The sequence below is a fragment of the Eptatretus burgeri genome, chromosome 1 (assembly GCF_056783735.1).
Source record: "Eptatretus burgeri isolate ZD-2024b chromosome 1, Ebu_testis_v1, whole genome shotgun sequence".
NCBI classification, from domain to species: domain Eukaryota; kingdom Metazoa; phylum Chordata; class Myxini; order Myxiniformes; family Myxinidae; genus Eptatretus; species Eptatretus burgeri.
The window spans coordinates 120,878,799-120,890,200 of NC_140961.1; positions in this window are offsets into that span (position 1 = coordinate 120,878,799).

Here is an 11,402-nt window from a genome sequence, read left to right on the forward strand (position 1 = left end):
GTCAACCAACCGCAAACACCGGTTGGGATAATTAGGTCCAACTGAGTCCTATTGCCCATAATGTTGTGTTACCTGTTGGTGACGTAATGACCTCAACAAAAGTCCACACCCTCAATGTGCCCCCGAGTAATTATTATGGCTGAGCAGAACCATGGGTGCAGCGTCAACTAATCGTGGAGCCAATTATTGGGCAAAAACTTCCCATCTTTCTATTACTTCACTCTATGTCGGATCAATGAAAGAAAAGATACAAACGAAGTAGATTTAAAAGATAACAATTCTTTATTGACACACACAAGCAGGCAATCATCATACATAGGCAAAATGCAAAAGACAAGAAAACACTTACCCCTAATATGTATTTCCCTCTTATAGAGTTAATTAGACAACAGACAGACACCGTCATTCATTCCGGGAAGACAACAGACAGACGGCGCGTCGCTGGATCCACTTTACGCCGGTACTCCAGGGGCCACCATCTGGCCATCCCTATCTCCTGGAGATGCTGATCAATCTGCTGCAATCACAAGGCACATGGTTTGCCAATTGGCCTCCTCCACTCACAAGGCTCCCTCGCTGAGAGAATCTGGTGAGCAGGATCAGCACAAGGAAAAAGAGCCACATGTCCATACAACCGCAGCTGACACTCAGGGACGATGCAGGAAACAAATCTCATTTGAGTCTCCCTCAGCAACCGCTCGTTTGACGCAAAGTCTCAACAGTGATAGCTAAAGATTCGCCGAAGAGAACTGGTCCCAAAGGAATTAAGTCCCTGTCTCAGATTGCTGGTCAGTCCAAGTCTCACATCTGTAGAGCAAGACTGGAAGCACCAATAACCTGAAGACTTGGACTTTCGTCCTCGTGCACAGGTACTGGCAGCGCCACAACCCATGACCAGTGAATCCATGACTCCCCGGGCCTGAGCTAGATGTCTATTTACCTCTGGCTCACAGCCAGGAGAGACATGAATATCACTGACAAGGTCAGTGAATCTCTGTGACCTCAATATCCTCAGCACAAACAGGTACAGACAAGATAGCAGCATCCAAGATGACATTGAAAGCCTGGATCTTAGTTTTGATGCAAGAAACCTGTATCCCAGTGGCTCCAACTCCTCATCCAGCATCTCGAGGGCCCCCAAAAGGATCTCCAGAATCGACAAAAGAATGACTACATCATCTGCGAAATCAATGTCAGAGATCTTGACATTCTTAAACGATGCACCTCAGCTTGATCTCTCCAACATCCTCCCCAGAATCCAGTCCATACAAGTGCTAAAAAGGGTGGGGGCCAGTTCACACCACTGATGAACTCCAGTAACAATTAGAAATATGTCAAAGATGGTATCACCATTTCTCACAGCAGTCTCAGTGCAAGAGTGTAGTTCAGACATCAGATTGATCAGTTTTGTTGGCTACGCCTGGTGTTGGCGCAGTGGTAAGGGCAGTGACTTTGGGATCCAAAAAGTCCTGAGTTCAAGCCCCGTTGGGCCACTGAATTAATACACCAGGGGGTTGACTCAGCCTGTCATCCTTCCGAGGTCGGCGAAATGAGTACCACTATACTGGGCCGGTGTATACCCTGGTTAAAATAGGTGTACCATATCCCTGTGTCGTAAAAGGCGACCAGGGTTGCGTCAGGAAGGGCATCCGGCGTAAAACATGTGCCAAATCACTATGCGGATCATACGGATGATCCGCTGTGGCGACCCCTAACGGGAGCAGCCGAAAGAAGATATATATATATATATATATATATATATATATATATATATATATATATATATATATATATATATATATATATATATATATATATATATATATATATATATACAAAGTCTAAAACACCAGGGGGTTGACTCGGCCTGCCATCCTTCCGAGGTCGGCGAAATGAGTACCAGTTGTACTGGGCCCGGTGTATGCCCCGGTTAGAATAGGTGTACCATATCCCTGTGTGTCGTAAGAGGCGACCAGGATTGCGTCAGGAAGGGCATCCGGCATAAAAACCTATGCCAAATCATTATGCGGACAACAAAACGAATTTCCATACCGGATCGTTCGAGGCCCGGGTTACCAATGACCGCCACCGGTACTGGTGATCAGCAGGGTACCAGTGGAAATTGTGCTACTGCTGGGTGAAGGAGGAGAAGGAGACGGGGAAGGTGAGTCTGGAGGCAGTGGGAGAGGGGGAAGGGTAGAAGTGTGCAGGTGTGAGTTGGAACTCTGAATGTTGGGACGATGACTGGCAAAGGGGGAGAGTTGGCTGATATGATGGAGAGAAGAAAGGCGGACATACTGTGTGTACAAGAGACCAAGTGGATGGGGAGTAAGGCTAGGAGCATTGGAGGTGGTTTCAAACTGTTCTACCATGGTGTGGATGGGAGAAGAATGGTGTCGGGTAATCCTGAAGGAAGATTATGTCAAGAGGGTATTGGAGGTAAGGAGAGTGTCTGACCGAGTGATGAGTGTGAAGTTGGAAATTGAAGGGGTGATGATGAATGTCATCAGTGCATATGCCCCGCATATGGGGTGTGAGATGGAGTATTAAGGAGATTTCTGGAGTGAGTTAGATGAAGTGGTGGAGAGTGTATCCAAGGATGAAAGAGTGGTGATTGGAGCAGATTTCAATGGGCATGTTGGGGAAGGGAATAAAGAGGATGATGAGGTGATGGGTAGGTAGGGTCTCAACAAGAGAAATGTGGAAGGGCAAATGGTGGTAGAGTGGAAATGGAAATGGCAGTGGTAAATACGTATTTCAAGAAGAAGGAGGAACACCGGGTGACATACAAGAGTGGAGGAAAGTGCACAAAGGTGTATTACATCTTAAGCAGGAGATGCAACCTGAAAGAGATTAGTGACTGTAAGGTGGTGGCAGGGGAGAGTGTAGCTCGACAGCATCGATTGGTGGTCTGTAGGATGACTTTAGAGGTGAGGTTGAGGAAGAGAGTGAGGGCTGAACCAAGGACCAGGTGGTGGAAGCTGAAGGAGGAAGACTGTTGCGTGAAATTTAGGGAGGAGGTGAGACAGGCGATGGATGGTGGTAAAGATGGGTGGGATGATTGGGAAACTACAGCAGAAGTGGTGAGGGAGATAGCTAGGAAGGTACTTGGTGTGACATCTTGACAGAGGAAGGAAGATAAGGAGACTTGGTGGTGGAATGAGGAAGTACAGGAAAGTATAAGGAAGAAGGGGTTGGCGAAAAGGAAGTGGGATAGTCAGAGAGATGATGAAAGTAGGCAGGAGTACAAGGAGTGGCGGCAAAAGGCAAAGAGGGAGGTGGCAAAGGCGAAGAAAAAGGCATATGACGAGCTGTATGAGAAGTTGGATACAAAAGAAGGGGAAAAGGATTTATACCGATTGGTAAGACAGAGGGACCGAGCTAGGAAGGATGTGCTGCAGGTTCGGGTGATATAGGAAGCAAATGGGAATGTGCTGACGAGCGAGGGGAGTGTGTTGAGAAGGTGGATGGAGTACTTTGAGGAGCTGATGAATGAAGAAAATGAGAGAGAGATTGTTTAATAAAGTCTTGGAAAATGAGAGGATGCCAGAGGAGTGGAGATTAAGTGTACTGGTTCCGATTTTCAAGAATAAGGGTGATGTGCAGAGCTGTGAAAATTACAGAGGGATAAAGTTGTTAAGCCACACAATGAAGTAGTGGGAAAGAGTAGTGGAAGCTAGGTTGAGAAGAGAGGTGACGATTTGTGAGCAGCAATATGGGTTTATGCCAGGAAAGAGCACCACTGATGCAATGTTTGCTTTGAGAATGTTGATGGACAAGTATAGGGAAGGCCATAAGGAGTTACATTGTGTGTTTGTGGATTGAGAGAAAGCTTATGATAGGGTGCCAAGAGAGGAGTTGTGGCATTGTATGAGGAAGTCGGGAGTGGTGGAGAAGTATGTGAGAATTGTGCAGGATATGTATGAGGACAGTGTGACAGCGGTGAGGTTTGCAGTAGGAATGACGGACCGGTTTAAGGTAAAAGTGGGATTGCACCAAGGATCGACTCTGAGCCCTTTCCTGTTTGCAATGGTGATGGACAGGTTGACAGACGAGATCAGACTGGAGTCTCCATGGACTACGATGTTCGTGGATGACATCATGATCAGTAGGGAGAGTAGGGAGCAGGCTGAGGCGAGCCTCGAGAGGTGGAGGTACACACTGGAGAGAAAGGGAATGATAGTCAGTCGGAGTAAGACGGAGTACATGTGCGTAAATGAGTGGGAGGGTGGTGGTATGGTGTGGTTGCAAGGAGTTGAGGTGGGGAAGGTGGATGGGTTTAAATACTTGGGATCAACTGTCCAAAGTAACGGAGAGTGTGGGAGAGAAGTGAAAAAGAGAGTGCAGGCAGGATGGAGTCGGTGGAGAAGAGTTGCAGGATTGATTTGTGACAGAAGGGTAGCTGCAAGAGTGACGGGGAAAGTACATAAGATGGTAGTGAGACCAGCTATATTGTATGGTTTGGAGGCGGTGGCACTAACAAAAAGACAGGAAGCAGAGCTGGAGGTGGCAGAGTTAAAGATGCTGCGATTCTCGTTGGGAGTGACGAGGATGGACAGGATAAGGAATGAGTATATTAGAGGGACAGCGCAGGTAGGACGGTTTGGAGACAAAGTGAGAGAGGGGAGATTGAGATGGTTTGGGCATGTGCACAGGAGGGAAGCGGAGTATATCGGAAGAAGGATGTTGAAGATGGAGCTGCCAGGCAGGAGGAGAAGAGGAAGGCCAAAGAAGAGGTTCATGGATGCGGTGAGGGTGGACTTGCGGGCGGTTGGAGTGTCAATGGAAGATGTGGAGGACAGAGCGAAATGGAGACGGTTGATCCGCTGTGGCGACCCCTAACGGGAGCTCGTCGAAAGAAGAAGAAGAAGAAGAAATAAATATATATATATATATATATATATATATATATATATATATATATATATATATATATATATATATATATATATATCCCTGTGTTGTAAGAGGCAACCATGGTTGCGTCAGGAAGGGCATCCGGCGTAAAACATGTGCCAAATCACTATGCGGATCATACGGATGATCCGCTGTGGCGACCCCGAACGGCAGCAGCCGAATGAAGAAGATATATATATATATATATATATATATATATATATATATATATATATATATATATATATATATATATATATATATATATATATGTATATATATCCAAGAAAGGGCTCTTGCGACCGAATAATAGCAATGTCATGACCTGATGTCATGTTGTGCAATGCCTGATGGCTTCCGTGGAGCACAATTGGATCTCTTTGAAACCAATATTTACAGGTTACAAATAAAGGACTGTGGAGATGCTAAACATGTTAAATAATCATATTTGGTTTATGGTCACAAATAAATGATTGGATGGTGTACTTTCCTCATTAGCTCACAATCAGGGTTGAGAGTTGTGAGGAGCAAATATGGCACGGAGTTGGGCTTGGTGAGGCTTTGGGGAAGGGGGGAGGTGGTTGAGGAGTTGTGATGGAGATGGGTGGGGGCGGGGGGAGTTTGAAGGCTTGGAGTGAGGAGGGGATTGATGCCTCAGAGTTGGGAGGGGAGGGTGAGGACTTGGGTTTGGGAGGTGGATGTTGATAGCTTGGGGTTTGAGGAGGGTTGAGGACTTTTTACATTATATGGACTTTCCATGGGTCCTTGCTAGTTATTGTCAGTCCCCTACAGATTTCACCAGAAGGGACTATAGGTTTGCTTTCAGTCTGTCCGTTCATCCATGTTCCCATGCGTCCGTCCCACCTGTGGTTTTTTAGACCTTTTCCAATACCCTCTAGCATGTGCAACTGACACTTGGTACGTGGCTTCACTATGATACGTTACAGAACAAATTCGAGTTTCAGGGCATTCCTTCAATTGTTCACAGAGTTATGCCCTTTTTGGACCTGCAAAACATCACATCAGAAGGGAACACACATTGAAAAATAATTAATTAATTCTCACTCTTTTTATAATATCATGTTTTCACCAACAAGAGGGTCAGTGCAGACATCTAACTGGAGGTTTTCCTTACTCTCACCAACGTTTTCCTTACGAAGCCATGCCTTTATTCAGCCAGGTCAGGAAATCATGGCCTTATATGGTACGGTAGGTGGATATCGAGTCAGGTGGATTTCCAACGGTGTTCTTGGGGAATGTCATAATCCGATTCCTGCTTCTTTTCTGAGGGTAAAAGAGACATTATCAAAATGGCAATTTTGCCCAATGAGGATAGATTGGTCAAGATGAACTTTATTTTTCGAAAATGATGTGCAAAGCTTCTATGAAAGATATTCATTCATCTTCTTGACTAGATATGAGATTGTATGCAAATTTTTAGCATATTTAGAATTAATTCCAGATAAGGTATAGCCATCACGCACCGGATGGTCCATCCATCGGCCTTCTCTTATTTTGACTTATCTGGCCAAACCGCTGGGCTGTCAAAATGGCGGACTTCGTAAATGTTTGGGAAAATCACGTAAATTCCTTCAAAAACCTTCCTCTTCAGACGAACCAGTCAGAATGCTACCAAATTTGAGTTACATAATTTGGCCAGGGCCCAGATAAGCTACAGGTCCAGTGGTCCTATTTTCAGCTCATCTGGAACATAGTTTCAGGGAGCATATTGGATGGTACATTGTCCGTCCGTCAGTCCGTCCTTCCATCCATCCACAAATACTTGCAACTTCTTCTCTGAAATTACACATACACTACTGGTCAAAAGTTTTGGAACACCCCCATTTTTCTAGTTTTTACTGAAACTTAAGCAGATCAGGTCCAGTGAATAACGTAAAATGGTACAAAGCTAAGCAGTAAACTGCCAGAGGTGTAAAAAAAAAGAGTTTAGGTTACCAAGAACTGAAAAAAATGTAAATTTCAGGGTTGTTGAAAAAGGCCCTTTTCAGGGAACAAGTAATGGGTTAGCAACTGCAGCTATTCTGTAGTAAAGGAAGTATATTAAGTCTTGAAAGTTGATGCAAACAATTCCTCCAGGTGTCCCAACTTTTGTTGATTTGTTACAAACCCTCTGTCTGTATAAAAGTAGTGTTGGAACAGACTGTGTTGCCACACCCTCTGAAGCAGTATTTGGACAATATTGCACTGCAGGAAGTAGTATATTGCTTTCATAATGGTGAGAAAAACACAATTAACAAAGGAAGACTGACAGACCATTATAACCCTTAAAAGTGTAGGTCTTTCCTTTGGAGAAATTGCAAAGAAGTCAAGGTGTCAGTGAGTACAGTTTCCTACAACATCAAAAGGCACTTGGAAACTGGAGGAATCTCAAACAGGAAGAGGTCTGGCAGACACAAAGCCACAACACAATCAGAAGACAAGTTTCTGAGAGTCAACAGCTTGCATGATAGGCGGCTCACAGGACAGCAGCTTCAAGCACAGCTTAACACTGGTCGAAGTAAGGAAGACTCAGTTTCAACTGTGAAGAGAAGACTTCGAGCTGCATGTTTGACAGGTCGAGTGGCAGTAATAAAGCCATTGCTAAGACGGCAAAATAAGAAAAAGAGGTTTGCCTGGGCCATGAAGCACCGCCAGTGGACTAGTGAAAACTGGAAGAAGGTCTTATGGACCGATGAATCAAAATTTGAAAATCTTCGGTTCATCACGCAGGGTTTTTGTACGCTGTCGAGGTGAAAGGATGGTTTCTCAGCGTGTGACACCAACTGTCAAACACGGAAGAGGAAGGGCGATGATCTGGGGCTTTTATGCTGGTTCCAGAGTCGGCAACTTGCACAGAGTGACTGGCACACTGAACCAAAAGGGCAACCACAGCATTTTGCAGCGTCATGAAATATCCTCTGGTCCACTCCGAGTTGGTCAGCTGTTCATCCTACAGCAAGATAACGACCCAAAACATACCTTCAGGCTATGTCAGAACTACCTTAGAAGAAAAGAACAAGACGGTAGGCTGCAAATCATGGAATGGCCAGCACAGTCTCCAGACTTAAACCCCATCGAGCAGGTTTGGGATGAACTGGACATAGTGCAACACATTTGTGGGAACTTGTGCAACAGTGTTGGGAAGAACTTTCCGTACAATATTTGATTTCCATTGTGGAAATATTTCACGAGTATGTCAGACTGTTATATTTGCAAAAGGTGGCAACTTTGTTGAGTCAAAATTTTAGATTAAATTTTGTTCAAAAAAACGATTCCATGATTTAGTTTTTTATCTGCAATTGTTTATTTGTTCTCTGCTTTAACTTTAGAGTACATTGAAAGATTAAACTGCTTAAATTTCAGTAAAAACTGAAAAAATCGGAGTGTTCGAAAACTTTTGACCGATAGAGTATGTTTATAATGAAACTTTACCAGAAAGTTCATGACCGTGTATGTACCAAAGTTTTTTCATGGAATTGGAATATATATATATATATATATATATATATATATATATATATATATATATATATATATATATATATATATATATGATTATATATATAGATAGATACATATATATATATATATATATATATATATATATATATATATATATATATATTGTTGTGGTTACCAAATTCGCAAACCACCATTCAGGTCCCTTAGGTGAGATATCTCGGTAAGTATATGTGTAGTTAGGCCCAAACCCGTTGTCTAGAGGGAATAAATGTCATTCATGCGTGCTGCGACTCTTCAGCATAGCCGTTTTTCTTTTACTATCTTTATTTTGGACCAACCGCCATTATCACCACCGCCAACCGCGTCTCAACAGTCATCACAACATCAACCACCCACCGCGGCGCCGACCTTTGCCGTCACACCTCGCAACCGTCGCATCGCCACCGTTCTTGCGCCGCTTGTGGGTACCGGTATTGGACTCGTGCAGGGCGCGTGCCGAACAGCGTGTACAAAACCACGGATTTTCCGCTCCAAAAACGGATCAAAAACGACTCACGCCCACTTTTGTTCCGTCCAATCGGTGAGCGAGGGGCGATTTGGCCCCGCCTCCAGGGCGTTGGAGGGCGGTCGCTATATGCAAATTCATGGATCAAAATGCATTCACGCCCACTTTTTCTCGGGCCAATGGGGAGCGAGGTGAAAGGTCGAAGGCAGGGGGTCAAAGGCGAAGCCACGGGGCTTATATAAGCGACCGCGTTCGTCAGTCGAGTCAGTTAAGAAGTCGTGTCGTCGTCGTCGTGTGCGTTGGAGTTGTGTGTGCGTTGGAAGGAGTTCGCAGGAGGAAGAGTTCGGAGTTGGAGTCGGAGCGAAGAGGACGGAGCTGTGGAGAGGCGGCGGCGGCGAAGGCAGACGAGGGGGTGCTCGCGTCGGTGCCGGGAGCTGCACACCAGGGAGGCCGACGGCGCGACCTGGTCGAGGTGGAGACGCTCGTCGCGGGACCCGAGACAGAGTAAAAATCCTCCTTTCCCCGAGCATCAGCAACCCCCTCCTGTTTCCCCCACGCTGAGATAGTGCGACCAAGGGGGCCCCTTTTCCCACCCCCTACCAGACACTGTCCGCGAGGCCCGCGGAGTTGAGGGACCACCGCCGCTCCGCGTCTCATCACCAGACGGGTAGGCCCGACACGGTCTCGGCCCCAGGCCCGCCTACCCCCTCATCCTGGAGGGTGGTTCTCTTTTCTTTTGCTTTGGGAATGTGTGTTGTCGGCGCCGTCTGTGAAGTAGAATTGTATAAGTGTTGCCGTGTGCTCGGTAGTCGGTATTAGCTCTGCATTGTGTCTTCGCTTTTACATTTGCTTTTTGTGTAAAATTGCATTGTGTTTCTTTCCTTTTCTATGTGCTTTTGGTGGAATTGTATATGTGTGCTTTCCGTTCATCGCGAATAAATGTGCTTTATGTTGAACTGTTTCCCGCTTCGCTTCGTCATTTCTCTCATTGAATCCTCATCTTGCTTCACGAAAGGGTTGGTAGTGGGCTGAATACGCCCGTTAATTAATCGAACCGTCGAGGCCGACGATAACACCGCTCGGTTATCCCGATAGTACGGAACGGGTCGCTTAAGTGGCCCGTGTCCGAAGTCGACCTGCGGCGAGGTGCGATCGCCCGGTCTACCCTCCGTGTGGGTACTTAGGTAGGTCGAATTTGGCGAGCAACCCTATCCCACGCGGGGGCCGATTGGCTCGATCGCGGTGAGACCGAAAGGTCCACCCGTGACTGGTTCCCGGCGTTAGTCCGAGAGGGTCACGACTGGATTGTCCGTCCAGTGGGCGACGTGCCGCGATTCGAGTTACGTGGCCGTCAGCACGCCGGCGGGCGCGAATCCGTAACACTGGTGTCAGGTCGTGCGATACAAATCCATCGCCCTCCTCGCGGCACTGGTATCGGAGAACAGGAAAACGGGCTCTCCTGTCTCCAGCTAAATTCACGGGAATCGGTCCAGGGGTGAGAGAAGCGACCCCCGATTCCCTCCAAATTACGAGCGAGCGAAATTAACCCTTCACGAGAAGCAAGATGGCGTCTCAAGGCGAGCGGGAGCCGGGGGTATTAGAAATGGATGTAGAATGTGTAGGATCCATGACTCATGATGAAATCCCCGTGCAGGAAATGTTAATTGTACAGGAAAACGAACTCGCCCAACTGAACCCAGAGGCCGAAATGGGTGCGGCAGTGGCCGCGGTGTATGACACCTCCCCTCCCCCTCTCCACCAAAACCTCCCGATTCTTGCCGAATCGGCTCACCCAAGCGCACCCGACATGGCCCAGCTATTCGCCATGCTGGCGGCAATGACAGCAAAGATGGATGCGAATACACAACAAATAAACGAAAAAATGGATACATTCACAAACGAAATAAAACGCATGAAAACTAAAATGGAAACAAACATGAAGGAAGAAACGAAAAAGCTGCGGGGTGAGACGCAGAACATGGGCCGATGCCTGCAGGCGGGCATTTGGGCCGTGACAAAGGAAATAATAATAGTTGAGACAAGGGAGGTAAAGGGTGAAGAGGTGACCGAGTTGGCAGAGACACGGGAGACAGAAAAAATAGAGGGAAGACAACACGATGAAGACGGGGTAAGTGTAATACATATATATATATATATATATATATATATATATATATATATATATATATATGTGTAGTTAGGCCCAAACCCGTTGTCTAGAGGGAATAAATGTCATTCATGCGTGCTGCGACTCTTCAGGATAGCCGTTTTTCTTTTACTATCTTTATTTTGGACCAACCGCCATTATCACCACCGCCAACCGCGTCTCAACAGTCATCACAACATCAACCACCCACTGCGGCGCCGACCTTTTCCGTCACACCTCGCAACCGTCGCATCGCCACCGTTCTTGCGCCGCTTGTGGGTACCGGTATTGGACTCGTGCAGGGCGCGCGCCGAACAGCGTGTACAAAACCACGGATTTTCCGCTCCAAAAACGGATCAAAAACGACTCACGCCCACTTTTGTTCCGTCCAAT